General features: G+C 33.3%; 1 protein-coding gene and 2 pseudogenes across 6 annotated transcripts in view; all 3 read left to right on the forward strand.

Annotated features, from left to right (window-relative positions):
* LOC105154230 (uncharacterized) overlaps positions 1–16,330 on the forward strand; it is a 242,674-nt gene that overhangs the window by 128,523 nt on the left and 97,821 nt on the right. The gene's annotated exons all lie outside the window — the stretch shown is intronic.
* Positions 1,143–11,583, forward strand: LOC147909510 (uncharacterized; annotated as a pseudogene).
* LOC147909511 (uncharacterized) lies at positions 2,290–11,583 on the forward strand (annotated as a pseudogene).

A 16,330-nucleotide genomic window follows, 5' to 3' on the forward strand; every position in this document is an offset into this window, starting at 1 on the left:
TGGCCTAGCAGGTGCGCCGCGCCATTCGAACTTAGAGATCCGCGCGCTTGGTGAGCCGTACCTTCGACAATAGTAGATCTGGCAAACGCGCGTATTCGGATATCTTTAAACGTTAACATCTCGTTAATTATTGCGAGCATTACAAAATAATAGAGGACTTTTCTATTCAATTTAGTCCGCTCTACCTGCTCGGAACGAGTGGGGCCATATATTCATGCTACCATACATAATAGTTCAACATCTTAACATTCAGACCGTAGTGGCGCTTCGTATTTAAAGTATGTTTCTAACATAAATGCTCTTATTTCCAATCCGATTATTATATATATGTATACAAAATTGTTTCTAATTTTTATTCAAGGAAGAAATTAAATGTCAAAGAATTAATAACAGGGTTAATATGTGTATACACACGCGCGCGCGCACGCACACACGCACACACACATATATATATGTATGTATATACACATATTAACCCTGTTATTCATTCTTTGATATTTAATTTCTTCCTTGAATAAAAATTAAAAACAATTTTATTCCAAATCCATTCTTCTATAACAAAATTACTGTATAAAATTGAAAAAATAAATTTTTACAAAATTGTTGCTTTTAAAATCTGAAGAATTTGTGATATGTAATGAGATAAAATATGTCACGATTTCATTCATTTTTTTTTAAAGTCACGTATCTCGTATCAGAATCGTGACATACTTTTAAAAAATATGTCACGATTCTGATATGAGATACGTAACTTTTAGAAAGTTATATCTGATCTCATTACATATCACAAATCAGACGTGACATTTTCCAACAATTCAATGTACTTTCGATTATAAGATAAGTACAGCGCGTTCAAAATAAATTATAACATAAGATATGATATAAAGTTACGTGTACATTCAAGATAAGTATAAATGGACATAAAAATATTCACGTAGCAGTTTTAGTCAGTGCAGTTTTGTCATAAGAATTTTATCATAATTATATCTGTGCAATTTGTTAAATTGTTTTTATTACGATTCAAAGTTTAATCTATGGAAATGATTATTAATCCGCTTAATGTTTTGTTAGACTTTTATTAGCATCTATAAGTTGAATATATCTAACAGAAACACCAATAACTAAAGCAGAAATAGAATTAAAAGAAAATATACAAAAATGATGTGCTGGACAGCATTTTTCACTATAATAAATTGGAAGTAACAGAAGAAATCTATCTCGATTATCAAGAATCTTATAAACTACATAATTCTGAAATAATTAAAGATAATGAAGAAGCATGGAATGAAGATAATTTAAATTCTCATCCTCGATGTTCAAATAATGACGCAGACTTTGACAGTTCTTATAAAAGACGAGTTGTTGAGAATTGGCGGAATTGGGACATCAATAAAAAAATAAAAATAAAAGGAATAGTTTGCTAAAATCAGTGCAAAATTTAAAAGAGTTTCATCTGAACGTCAATTAAGACGATGGGAAAAACAATTATATTCAGGTAGAAATCGTATAGAAAAATTATCTTATCTTCAAATTTACATATAATAAATTTACTGCAACTGTTGAATCAGGATTCATAATTCATGATATCGAGCTACAAAGGTGAGCTTTACAAGCTCAAGAAGAAATAGGAAATTTAAATCCTATATTTAAAGCATCTCACAGTTGAGTATCAAGATTTAAGAAATCTCACTGAATTGTTTCGAGAAAAAATATGACATTTGTAACTAGAAGAACAATAGAAAATTCCATTGAGTTGCAAAATACAGCTAATGATTTTCTGAAAATAGTGAAATCATTTATCAAACAGTTCGGATTTGAAAACGTTTTTAATTCTGACCAAAGTGGTTTCCAATTGAAAATTCATTCTGGAAGGTTTGTCTAATAAAGGAATAAAGAAAGTAAAGTGTGCAATCTATATCATCAACAACTCATACATCATACAACCAATAATATCGTGTAATGGAAATTTGCTGTCTCTTTATTTATTGTATTGAAAGAAACTAATGGTATATTTGGACCAAGAGTACAAGAAACTTATTTATACCAATAAATGTTATTGTAAAAGCATCAAAATCTGGTAAAATGACTTCAGATAATAAATATACTTTTACAATACATTTCCAGATATTGTTTTACTATTAAAAAGTAAATATAATTTACATAAACGAAATTATAATGAAATTATAAGTCTTATTTCTGTGATATATTTTATATTTTATTTAAGAATCTCATAACAGTCATAAAATAGTTATTAATTTAACATTTATATTTCTTACAGACCATTTTAAAATGTGGTTAGAAAAAGTCCAAAAATTCCAAATATTGGTTCTAATAGCATTCTTCTTATCGATGGACTGGGTATTGTCCCAATATTATTTTAGATTTGACACCTGCAGGAAAACATATTTCTACTATGATTATACCGAAAGGCATAACAGGGAAAATACAACCATCAGATGTTTACGGATTTAGAATTTGAAAAAATTTTGCTAAAAGATTTTCAGATACTGCTTTATTATTGGAAAGTAATATAAATTTACATGAACGAAATAATATAATAAAATTACAATCTCTGATACATAATCAATTGTCATCCCCGCGATATCACAACTGATTTAAGTATTCGTGATTTAAAAGTGATTATACAAACGAAAGACCAGAAGAATTTGAAAATCCAGTAGAATTTAATTTTGACAAAAGTTCAACAATATATGATATCGAAAGTTAGTAATAGAACTGTAGTTAAATGTTCATGGTGTAAGAAGTCAAAACATTTTTTCGAGTATTATTATTCTAATGAGTATAATAAGTAAACGATACAAAATATAAATTTATTGTATATAAAAATTTACAAATTGTTTCATTATTAATTAGTATAATACGTTTTGAAATTATTACGTAAAGTAAATATTAAAGCGTAAAACTGAAAATAACTTTAAGAGAATAATTTTAAAATATTATAAGGAAGTAATATACAGAGATGAATACAAAAGTTTTACTCACTTTAAGAAATAATAAAAATTATAACTCTTAACATTATTTATAATTTGTAATGTTACAAATATCAATCATGTCAATTTCCTTATTCGTTGATTTATGTATTTTATTGTTCCGATGATAATTACTTTCGCATATGAGCATAAATAGCATATATACGGAAGCGTTAATAATTCTCGAAAATGATATGTTGTATTGTAACTTTATTACACATGGTTGAATTTGTAAAAAAATATTCTTTAATTTGATAAAAAAAAATATTAAAAGTTTAAGAAAATTACGGATGGTGGGAGTATTTTATTAAACAAAAAAATAAAAAAAATTTTTTTCTTTATAACTTTAAAGTATTCTTGAAATCATACAACTTTCATTTAAAAAATTTTCTTCTATCTTTTATACTTCCGACAATATTCGGCTCGAAAGAAAAATACCGTTTTTTTTTCAAAAGGGTGTTTCACCCCTTAAACATGAGTTAGCGCACGTATAAAAAAATACATGTCTCTTAGATTTTGTTTTACAACATATTTCGTGACGAATCAAATCAGTTCCGGACAGTTGTGATACTTCCTTTGTAAGAAGTCGAGTAACAGTCGAATTTTAAACTGTTCAAACATGCGTGCAATTGTAACTCAGGGTTAGCATGTTAGGTTATCATCCCATAGGTCTTAGGTTCAAATCCCGTCGAAATTACATGCGTTTTCATAAATATGTGTATGCGTATAAATATTCGATGTATGTTTAAAATACGATGAATATTATGATGTAAATATGAGAAAAAATATTATTTTTGATAACAAATATTTCATTTTGATAATTATTGACAAAATTAGATATTGTAGATTAGATGTACAGATATTGTATTAATATCTGTACATGATCTTTAAGACGATCATTAAGATATTATTCTATGACTATTAATAGTTTGTTGTAATACAATTGTATATTAAAGTTTTAATATGGTTAATAAGATGTTAGAAATCAGTCGTATAGATTCTTCACTTATATAAACATTGATATAAACATTTTAATAACGTTACTGCCTGCACATTTAAGTTGTAGTACGGTTGTAAGAGAAGTTACAAAGTTTTTACAAAAATTGTATAAATATTTGTATAACTATTATGCTACTGTAGAGTATGCTTCTTAGAATAAAATAGTACTTATAATAATATCGTATATTTGTTTTTATTATTTTTGAAACTGTTTTTTAATAACTTTTTAACGAAAGACAAGCATCGGATAAAAGAGATCAGGGTCATGACCTTGACAACGTTTGTCAAGATCAAGATCATCGACGGTTGCTCCCTTTTCTGCAGTTTTATCAAAAAATGAAATAAAAGTAAATATTATGAACCATTTTATATCTTAAGAGACATTCTAAAATAATAATCCTGTGGCGGTTCCCTATGCCGGACAGGACCGCCATCCGTACAGCAACCAGTTGTACGCAGCACGCGCGCGCAACGAAACGCGACTATCGCAGCTCAGCCTCCAGGGGGCTGGCGCTCCTAGCGAAGACCCGCTTGAGATCTGCCTGGCGAGAGATATAAGGCCCGCCGAAGCAAAGGAAGACACACTCACTTGCACTTTCGAACAATGTGTATAACCAGTGACTACCAAGCTGGAATGCATCTTGCGACGGTCATAGGTGTCTATCGGCAGAAAAGCAACAGCGATTCTGTAGCTGGATGGCATAGGATCCGCTCAGCAGCAGCCGGATCGCAGAAGCGCCGCCCGGCAGCAGCCGGACAGCAGAGGCGCCGCCCAGCCGCAGTAGCAGCAGCACCAGCTGACCGGCAGGACCACAGCGACACCGCGATCCGGCAACGAGAGGAGCAGCATGACCACGCAAAGGAGCAACAGCAATCGGTAGGCGTGGCCAGCGACGGAAGTAGTAGGCTCCAGAAACGCCTCGATCACCATCGCCAGTAAGGTTGAGGCTCATCCCGATAGAAGCGTCACCGCAATATTAGAGACGCGACCTCCGCGGGGGTTTCTTAGCATGTAGGACAGCTGATTCCGGAGGTACATATCTATCTCACCATCCCGATTGCCATCTCGTCGCTGCCCGTAACACCGCCTGCTGCCGTCTCTCCGTCACCGAAATCTCCGCCGAGGACGATCACCGGTACGCAGACCTTCGGCAACGAGTGGGAGACCCCAGCGAAACCGCGGCTGGAGAAATCCTCGCCATGTACGTTGCCAGGGACACCGCCTTGCAAAAGAAGGTCACCTTCTGACTAAAGATGAACAACAACAACAAGTTTTGGGGCCCCATTAAGGTGATGCGTTACCAGTCCCCGATCGAATATCGGAAATGCTTAGCGCGATGGACGCTGCATTATAAACGGTTCTTTTCAGGATCACAGGAGTATCTCTACGTCCCTTTTCAGGGCCGCCTGCATTGTACATAATTCTGTAAATACATCGTAAATAATATCACATCTCAGTCTCGTCACCCGAGCAAAATCCTTGTCACCATTGCGAAAATAACTTTTGCAAGTGATAGTAAGGCCAAAGGCGATGGCAGGCTGTAATCCGCCACACGCATAAAACTGTCATAATAATCCTTTTCTTCTCTCTCCTTCCCGCTTCCATTGAATTATATCCTATTATATAAATAAATAATGACGCAGTAGAGCAATTCATTTACTTTATAATTGTTATGTGAAAAGAATGATTTTATTAAAGTATCTAAAAATTTATTGATATAGATTTGAAGAGTGAGACTCGATTGCGCACATTATCGTCAGACACGGCAGTATTTCCCAATCGGACACGGATCCGATTGCACACAGACTTAATCAGACATAATAGCGATCGAAAAAAATGGGGAAAATATTAGTAGATGATGAAAAAACATAAATAAGTGTTTACATATCTACGCAAAGCGACTCTCATCCTCCCTCCTCTCCGCAAAGTAGCATACAACTTCTATAATTGTACTGTTGTTGAGATTAAAAAATCTGTCATGTAGACAGAGGAATGTATAAACTAGTGCTTATTGATTTTACAATTTTCGCAATAGTTAACGAGATATTAGTCTCTAAAGATTACTGAATACGTGCATCCGCTCGGCTTACTATTACACTAAACGTACGCGATCCCCGCGACCCGCGCGCCGAACTAGCAACTTGGCATAGTAGTAGCCTGAGCAGACAAGCATATTCAGTAATCTTTAGAGACTAATATCTCGTTAACTATTGCGAAAATTGTAAAATAATAGAGGACTTTTCGTCTCAGTTTAGTTCGCTCTACATGTCCACGAACTCCGTCAAAAGAATTATCAGACACCCTGTATATCGCGTATATTTATCAATAAAAATCATACATATACCTACGTTAATATGTACCGCATATATATGTATGCAATTGCAGAAGCAAATAATTTTTTAATAGCCATATAATTTCTTTTACCAATTGCTGCTGCGACTGACTCAAAGGATTCAAGTTTTGACTAATTAAAGTAGAAAGCACTTACTAAAAACATATAAATATAATATAAATATATATTTATTTATATAATATATAAATATAATATCTGTGCTCCCTGTTTTGTATACATAAAACGACGTAAGTTGCATAAGCATAGCTCAAGGCCGTTGGATCATTCAGCATAAAGATATCATATATAAGATTGATATCTTATATAAGATGCTTTATATAAGATGTTGGTCCTGCGGTCACATGTCCGTGCTTATATGTCTTTTATGTGTGATTGTTTTAATAAAGTATATATAAATAAAATTAAGCGCGTAACTATAATATAGAGTATTATTACAGGGTGATCCAAAAGTATGGAAACGGCCAAATAACTGTAGAGGAATGCACTTTGGGGAAAAAAGTTTCAGACAAAAGTCTTAGGTTTTTTTCCTGGCTATTCAATAGTGACCTGAGATTTGACCTTGACCGTGACCTTGAATATCATTTCAAAGTCAAATTTACTTTTTTAAATAGGAACACATATTTTTGACCACAGGAATGGAAACAGCGGAAAATTTTACGTCCGCCTGTGACTTTGATCATGACCTTGACCATGCCCTTGAAGGTCAGTTCAACGTCAAGTTGACATTGTCAATGGAAATTCCTGTAAATTGGTATCTAAGGGTTTTCGGGGTCGCTGATTACGATTTTGAAGTCGATTTTCAAAAATTCAAGATGGTGGATCCAATATGGCTGACGAAATTTGAAAAAAACTATTGAATTTTTCTGCAAATTGGTATCTGGGGGTTTTCGTGGTCACTGATTACGAACCTGAAGTCCGTTTTCAAAAATTGAAGATGGCGGATCCAATATGGTGGACGAATTAAAAAAAAAATTATTGAATTTTCCTTTAATTTAAATCTAGGAATGTTTTGTGTTGCTGATAACGTCTAGGATCTGCTATACCTGAAAAAGTAAGGTACACCCAGGATGTGCCACGGGGAGACTCCTAAGTACGATTTACATCCCATTTTTTTTTAACTTTTTTTATTTTATTGTTTTTTTTTTGGTTTAAAAAATTTTTTTGTGTTTTTTTGTTTTCTTTTTATTTTTTATGATGAAGTGAGCACCCAGCCAACTAAGACAAGATGAAGTGAGCACCCAACCAACTAAGGTAAGTGTTAATGTAGCGGGTTAAGATGATTTTTGTACACAAGCTTTTAAGTGTGTCATCTTAAAATTACTCTCTTCAAAGCTTGTGTTCAAAGATCATCTTAACCCGCTACATTAACACTTACCTTAGTTGGCTGGGTGCTCACTTCATCTTGTCTTAGTTGGCTGGGTGCTCACTTCATCTTGCCTTAGTTGGCTGGGTGCTCACTTCATCATAAAAAATAAAAAGAAAATAAAAAAAACACAAAAAAATTTTAAAAATAAAAAAAAACAATAAAATAAAAAAAGTTAAAAAAAATGGGATGTAAATCGTACTTAGGAGTCTCCCCGTGACACATCCTGGGTGTACCTTACTTTTTCAGGTATAGCAGATCCTAGACGTTATCAGCAACACAAAACATTCCTAGATTCAAATTAAAGAAAAATTCAATAATTTTTTTTTAATTCGTCCACCATATTGGATCCACCATCTTGAATTTTTGAAAATCGACTTCAAAATCGTAATCAGCGACCCCGAAAACCCCTAGATACCAATTTACAGGAATTTCCATTGACAATGTCAACTTGACGTTGAACTGACCTTCAAGGGCATGGTCAAGGTCATGATCAAAGTCACAGGCGGACGTAAAATTTTCCGCTGTTTCCATTCCTGTGGTCAAAAATATGTGTTCCTATTTAAAAAAGTAAATTTGACTTTGAAATGACATTCAAGGTCACGGTCAAGGTCAAATCTCAGGTCACGATTGAATAGCCAGGAAAAAACCTAAGACTTTTGTCTGAAACTTTTTTCCCCAAAGTGCATTCCTCCACAGTTATTTGGCCGTTTCCATACTTTTGGATCACCCTGTATAACAATTACATTACATTGGAATTATTTATATTATAATCGTATAACATTTCAGCATGTTATGTAATTATTTTATACCTTTTCTGTAACTATGCAATAGTTATATAATATTTATTATATCGTTATATATAAAACTGTAATAAACGCAGTGAGTAGAAAATTAGAATTAACATGTACGTTATATGTAATCATCACGTTATACTCGTATTATTTGTTACATTCCGTTTTATTACAGCGATATAACAGTTATATAACTGCGTTTGCTGAGTTGTTGAAGTTGACAGATTTTCAGGAGAGGAAATCTGTCACATTAATGGTATTAAGGACACACAAATTCTCTTAGATTCTATTTTAAACATAAATTTTCTACTTAAAAAAATTTTCTGTTTTAAAAACATAAATTTTCTTCTTTAAGATACAAATTATTTGTTATATAATGTGTGTTTTTACAGTTTGTTTTTAAAGTAGCTGACAAATGCTCCTAATCAAAACAAATTCTCTGCTATAAAAACAAAAATTACATAGAATATAATTGTATATGTTTCCCGATAGCAAAATATTAGACAAATTTGAGGCAAACTCGATTAGATTTTAATTACAAAACTACTCGTATAATCATCTGTATCCGTCTTTAGTTGTTGATAAATCTGCTGACAAGCTATGCTAGCAAATTGGTAATAGAAATCGAGCAGAGTTTGCTTCAGGTTCTGCTCTCAATTTACTCTCAATTTGCTGTCAGATTATGCAGGATTTTGTTCATTTTCTGCTAGCAAAATATGTCTAGCAGGCTTTGTTATATTTCTGACAGCAATTTGCTGACAATGTCAGATAATACAAACTCTGGGTACAATTTATTGCCTTTCTGCAATCAGAAATTGATAGCAAGTCCTGCTTAAAATGTTTCCTCAAGTTTTGCTACCAGGATTTTTAAAACAGAGAATTTTTAAAGTAGAAAAATTGTGCTTTTAAAACAAAGAATTTGTGTAATATTGAAGCAAATAATATTTATTATAGCTTCACTTACATGTTCTCATGTCTATCTTTAGGCCATCGATTTCCTAACCTGAAGTCTTCATTGAAACGATTAATATCTCCATTACGGAGAAATCGATACTTTATTTACCAAATCCGTTCATTTCGTGCAAAAACGAAAGTGCATCAAATGAACTTAATCAACATTGGAGATGTGATAGCTAAATTCAACAATTTTTACATTTAACTTCACTAATTCCATGGAACAATTTTTAGTATGTAATACACTAATATAATTTGTAATGCAAGCGACTGATTTCATTAGTAATATTCTTCTATACACAAGTAATACTCATTTGTTCGTACATTCTCATGATTTAAATACAAATTGTCACGCATGTGCGCTTTGTCGCGCTCGACAGCTCGAAACTCGACTGGCATAAAGCTTCGCGACATCACAGATAGAGATCGCGACGTTAGAAACATATAATTTAAATTATATACAGGGTTGGCCATATTCGACGGAAAGATGTTTTTTTTTCAATCATGGGAAACGTCGTTACTCGATCTAACATCTCTTTCCCATGATTGAAAAAAAAAACCTCTTTCCGTCGAATATGGCCAACCCTGTAGTATTAACATAATATCAACGAAACAATTGTTATATAACATGCTACGAATGCCATTATATTGCTGTCTGTTTATTATAACATGTAAATAACGAAACATCCCTTACAGAAATGGACTATTAGTAACACTATTTGATTATTCAGTCGTAGTTTTTTCGCGAACTGAGAAGAGCTACTATCAGATTATTTGGAGAACTATTTAGATTATTATTGAAAAAATTAATTATTTCAATATTACTAAGTAGGATAGCAAGGCGGGTTCTAACTCATTATGCGTTAGTGCGTATATGTATATGATGTGTGTGTGTGTGTATGTGTGTGTGTGTGTGTGTGTGTGTATGTGTGTGTGTGTGTGTGTGTGTGTGTGTGTGTGTAAGGAGGAGGGCAGGGAGGGGGAAATGCATCATAGACGCTGGGTCCGAGAGAGGGGAAAGCGCGGCATGGGGTCCATGGTAGAGGGGAAGGATTTTTGTTCCTCCTCTCTCTCATTCGTTGCGTTCTCTCTTTAACCTATCGTCCTGTCTCTCCTATCCATTGTCGGACGCAGTTCTCTCTGTCCCACCCGTTGCAGTCTTATACTTATTATTTGCGTTCTCTCTTCCTCCTGTTGCGCTCTCTCCCACGTTGTCTTTTCTTCTTGCAGGTGATTTAATTAAATAGATATGATATTTACAATTTTTAATGATACGACTTAGAAACTAATGATATTTTTATGATTTTTATTACTAATGAATTTTTGATAATATAACCTAGTAATACTAATTATGATATTTTTTTTATTAATATAATATAAATGATCAAGCGCGCTTTTTCATTGACTAATTCAATACTACTACGATGATATGAAGAAGAAGCGAAGATACTAGGAATAAAATAATTTTAAAAGAAAAGAATATATTTTTTAACATACATTTATTTATCATGTAATGCAGTATGTACAATATAATTTAAATCATAGACTATTAGTTCATATTCTATAACAGAATTTTTATCATAAATTTTGTACAAAGTGTTTGTAGCATCGCTTTTATTAGTAATACAATTTTGTCTCAAAAATGACACAAATATTTGAATTTCTTATTAACACCATGCATATATTGACTCAGTTCATAGAATACATGTTCTACACATTGCTCAAGCTCAAATAAGAAAAGCACAGTTGTTGTTTCATGTACAAACATGTTCCATTTAATTTCACGTTATTCGTATCATATAATATATACGATTTATTATTACGAATTATTTTTAACAAGTTCTACATTTAGATCTTGAATCGGTGATGATGATGGAACTATTGACTGTATTAATCGCTGCACTAATTTCGATGTACGTCTTTCGTAGCATAAGGTATGAACATGCGGTTGCCTCGATTATCACTGCAATTTGCACATGAGATATAGATCCCACAACGATCTCAATGTCCAGGAACTTGTACGCTGTCAATGTCAATACATATTTCCTCATCAAGATACAAAGCAGTGAGGTTTCGAAGATGTACTAAACTGATGTTTGAGAAAATGCGTTGTAAAAAAAAAATATAAATAGATCATACAAAAATACATAACATATGTATAAGCAAATATTTTATAAAATTAAATAAATTACTTACTATCTCTTGCACGCCTCATCCTGTTGAATTGGAACGTAATAGTTCATAGCTTGAGATATTTTTTTTTTTTCGAAATTTATAATTAGCAGTAGCTGTCTGAACTCTTTTGAAGCTTTCTGAACGACTGATGCGGTAATGTTGCCCGGAGTTCTTCTTTTAAACAGTGTTCCCTTCCACATTTTTTTGTATACACCTTAAAATAGAGGGGATTTTTTTTATATACATTATATTTTGAAGAACAGTTGCGACGTGGTGGAAGGATACCAAATTGACACATATCATAAGAATGCACTTTAACGACATCGAATCTTTTTTATCTAAGGGACTTACGTCAGTGTCAACGGCAATAAAATTTTTTTTCTGTTCCTATTCACTTTTCAAAATGAATTTTAGGACAGAAATCAAAACATATTTAAAAAGAAATCTTATATTTTATTTTTTAAACATTTATTTCTTAACATGTTTTCCATCGTACAGTATTAATGGGATGCTGGAGTGCCCTGTTTTACCAACGAAGTGTGATTAATTTTCCTCAGTTCGTTTCTCTTAATTGTACTTACAGATTGAAAAGTCCTTCTCTACAATTAAAGTATCGACAATAATACTGGCTACCAGTTACAATTTAATACGAAAAACGAAAGAAAATTAAAAATTGTAATTTTGTCACTAGCTCTTGCAGTCGAATCGTCGCAGTATGTGCTGCACATATAAGAGTTTCCAATTTTATCCGTTTAAAATAACTAGCCAGCAGCCTACAGAAACCTCGAAGAACAATACTGTAGAAATGAGCTAGGGGCTTTAGTATAAGAGAACAGAGTCGCCAAAAATTTCGTATGCTACAAATAAAATTGACATAAAGCCATGACACCGGCACTATTTTCTTGATATTGTGACAGCGGCGCTGTCAAGTGTGCCTCGCTGGATCAGCAAAAACGATCAAAATTATCGACCTACTCAGGCCTGTAAGCTTCTTACGTGCTCTAGTCAAAATTTTTTTTTTTGAGAGGAAAAATAATAAACTAAATATGATATTAGTTATTTAAATTTTTATGTACAAATAATGTCTTTATAAACACAAAAAATATACAATATTAGCAGAGTCGAAAATCGACCAAAAATAATATGATATATTCACATATATCGTATTATTTTTGATTAATTTTCGACTCTGCTCGAATGCCGAAGCGTGAGCAGCAATTTCACTCATAGCATACAAATGAAATTTTTGTAGACTCCGTTCTCTTATACTAAAACCCTTAGCTCATTTCTACAAGCATAGTATTGTTCTTTGACGTTTTCTGTAGGGCATCAGCTACTTATTTAAAACGTACCAAGTCTGAAATTGTTATATGCAGCACATTTTTTATTTGGCTTGGACATCAAAGTGTCAAACAGCACTTATTGTTAGTAGGAAGCGTCATTTCTCTCATCGCCCGCGCGTAAATACAGAAATAGATTGAATCATTATATATATTAAACCAGTAATATATTATCAGTTGGAAACGCCATAATAATAACACATTTTCTATATACAATATAAAAAAATATATATTACAATAAAATAGAATCGTTGCTTAGAAAAGGAGTTGTGCATCTTTACTGCATTGGTGATAATGGTAAATCGGAACTGATAGAATATATTCTTGAATTACAGAATTATCGAAACAGAAGTATGACAGAGAAAAAACAAAAAAGGATAGAAGCTCCAATTGTAATCGGTGAGATTCCGCACGCCGAGCTGGACTTACCGAGCGAAACAGCGAATCTATCCTTCAGAATCTGTCTCTCTCTCGCTTGTTTCTAGTGACCGAAAATACTTTCTCGGCAATTTCACCTTAACGTGTATAAATAAGAGGAGAAAAGACATTATAGATAACGTATAAGTTTTAATTAATTATATTGATTGTATATCCCTCCAATTTATGTATAATAGCAAAAATAATTTCAAAACGATAATTTACGAGATATTGACATTTCCATGATTTTCCATGAGCGTTATATGCCATGTTCATTGAAGTGGTTTGCAAGATTTCGTGATCTCGCGCGTAGAGTGCGACGCGAGATACAGATTACTAAAGCCATCTATTGGAAAAATAATAGATTTCTTTTTACACCTAATATTATATTAAAATAATGAACCAAATCGCAAAAGTGCGATGATTAATATAATTATTGATGATGTCAATATAATTTTATAGTTCACAAATTGAAAAGCCTTTATATGTTGTGCAATATACAAATAATTTTTTATCTATTGAGGTGATTCGGTATTCTTCCTACAGTTGTTGGAATACACGTTGTTAAATTTTCCGGTACTCGGAAATAATTGCACATTTTGGACTTTTGAAGTATCGCCTTCTTTTCCTCCGCCGCCTATTATCGACATTCGACGCGCGCGGATGTGTAGCTCAGGCGTTGCAATATAAGAAAAAATATGCTGCGACCGTATTTTCCAGCAAATTATCAATCCTTTATTTTCCTTCCTATATAATAATAATTAATACATAATTAATATATATATATATATATATATATATATATATATTATAATATATATATTATAATATATATATATATATATATATTAGGTGTACAAATAAGTTTCCGCTGTTTTTAATAAAAAATTAAGCATTTATTGTGAAAGAACGATACATAATGTTTTATTGAAAGTATTGTCTATCGCTAGCCACTACTTTTTCCTATCTTTCTGGTAGCATACGAATACCGCGTTGGAAGAACGCTTCATCTTTTGAGGCTTCCAATTATCCAATTATCGATCCAATTTTTGATATCTTCATATGATGTGAAGTGCTGCTCAGACAGGCCATGCGCCATCGATCGAAATAGATGGTAATCGAAAGGGGCAATGTCTGGTGAATACGGCGGGTAGGGTAGAACTTCCCAATTGAGTGTTTCCATGTAGGTTTTGACCGGCGCCGCAACATGTGGTCGAGCATTATCATGCAGGAGAATAATTTTGTCATGCCTGGAGTAGTAGTGGGCGCGTTTTTCCTTGAGTGCTCGGCTCAATCTCATCAATTGTGTTCGGTAGAGAGCCCCAGTAATGGTTTCGTTCGGTTTGAGCAACTCATAATACACGATACCAAGCTGATCCCACCAAATACATAACATGAGTTTTTTTCCATGAATATTCGGCTTGGCTGTCGATGTTGAAGCATGACCAGGTGATCCCCATGATTTCTTCTTCTTTGGGTTATCGTAGTGGATCCATTTTTCATCATCAGTGACTATACGATGTAAAAAACCCTTTCGTTTATGCTTGACAAGCAGCATTTCACATATGGAAAATCGGCGTTCAACGTTTCTCGGCTTCAGTTCATGGAACTCAATTCCCTTGCTTTTGAATCATTCCCAATGATTTCAAACGATGTGAAATTGCTTGTTGAGTCCCTCCTAATGTAAGTGCAAGTTCTTTTTGCGTTTGGCACGAATCTTCATTCAATAATGCTTCCAATTCCGTGTCTTCGTACACTTTCGGCCTTCCGCTACGTTCTTTGTCTTCGACGTCAAATTCACCGTTCTTAAATTTTTTAAACCATTCACGACAACTTCTCTCACTTAAGGCAGCCTCATCATATGCTTCTACAAGCAATCGATGAGCCTCAGCTGCAGATTTCTTCAAATTAAAGAAGTAAATCAAAAGTTCCCGCAAATGACGCTTATTCGGCTTAAAACTCGGCATTTTCGCACAAAAAAAAATATATGATGCTGATACAAAATCGCTAATATTTCAAGATTATGTTGTTGACAGATGTCCAACCTTACGATATAATGTTTTACATCAGACAATTTTAACAATAGCTTGCTAGTGGCGTCGTCTTTTGTCAAACGGCGAAACTTATTTGTACACCTAATATATATATATATATATATACTAGGTGGGGTGAAAAGTAACCTCCTTGGGAATGAAAAAAATTTTTTTCTTATGCAGAATCTCGCCCAAAATATGGCGTGTTCGCTCAGTACTAATCTTTGTAGCATCTGCTAGCTCGCGCACCTTCACTTTCCGGTCAGCCAACACCATTTCATGTATTTTTTTGATATTTTCCTCGGTAACCGCATCGGAGGGCCTGCCGCTGCGGACTTCATCGGTAGTGGAGTTGCGGCCACCACGAAACTCTCGAAACCAATATTTGACGGTGTAATCTGACGGAGTATTAGCCACATAATATTTATCCAACTTTTCTTTTGTTTCCTTCGCCGTTTTGCCTCTCAAAAAATAATGTTTTATGAGAGAACGAAAATCGTTTTCGCAAACACGTCAACAACAATCAGCTCTCAAAACAAAACTAAGGGCAGTATCGCACTGCCACTTGGCATGTCTGCCTAAATATGAACGGACTACAAGGCACCATAAACTTTTTTGCAGTAGTGGCGCATTCTGGCGGTCAAGGAGGTTACTTTTCACCCCATCTAGTATATATATATATATATATATATATATATATATACATTTACAATATAATTGACACAATACAATATAATAATATAATACGATAATTATAATGAACAATAACTTTCGATATTAGGAAGTTTTTACAATACTGTTTATCCAGATACGGTGAACGCTAAGTCGATCAAATAACTTTTTCTTTAGAACGAAAATGTGAAAAGTGAAAAATTTTATGTATGTATGCATGTGTATGTACACACGTACAA

Source organism: Acromyrmex echinatior, chromosome 6 (genome assembly GCF_024713525.1).
Source record: "Acromyrmex echinatior isolate Ae372 chromosome 6, ASM2471352v2, whole genome shotgun sequence".
In the NCBI taxonomy this organism is placed as follows: Eukaryota; Metazoa; Arthropoda; class Insecta; order Hymenoptera; family Formicidae; genus Acromyrmex; species Acromyrmex echinatior.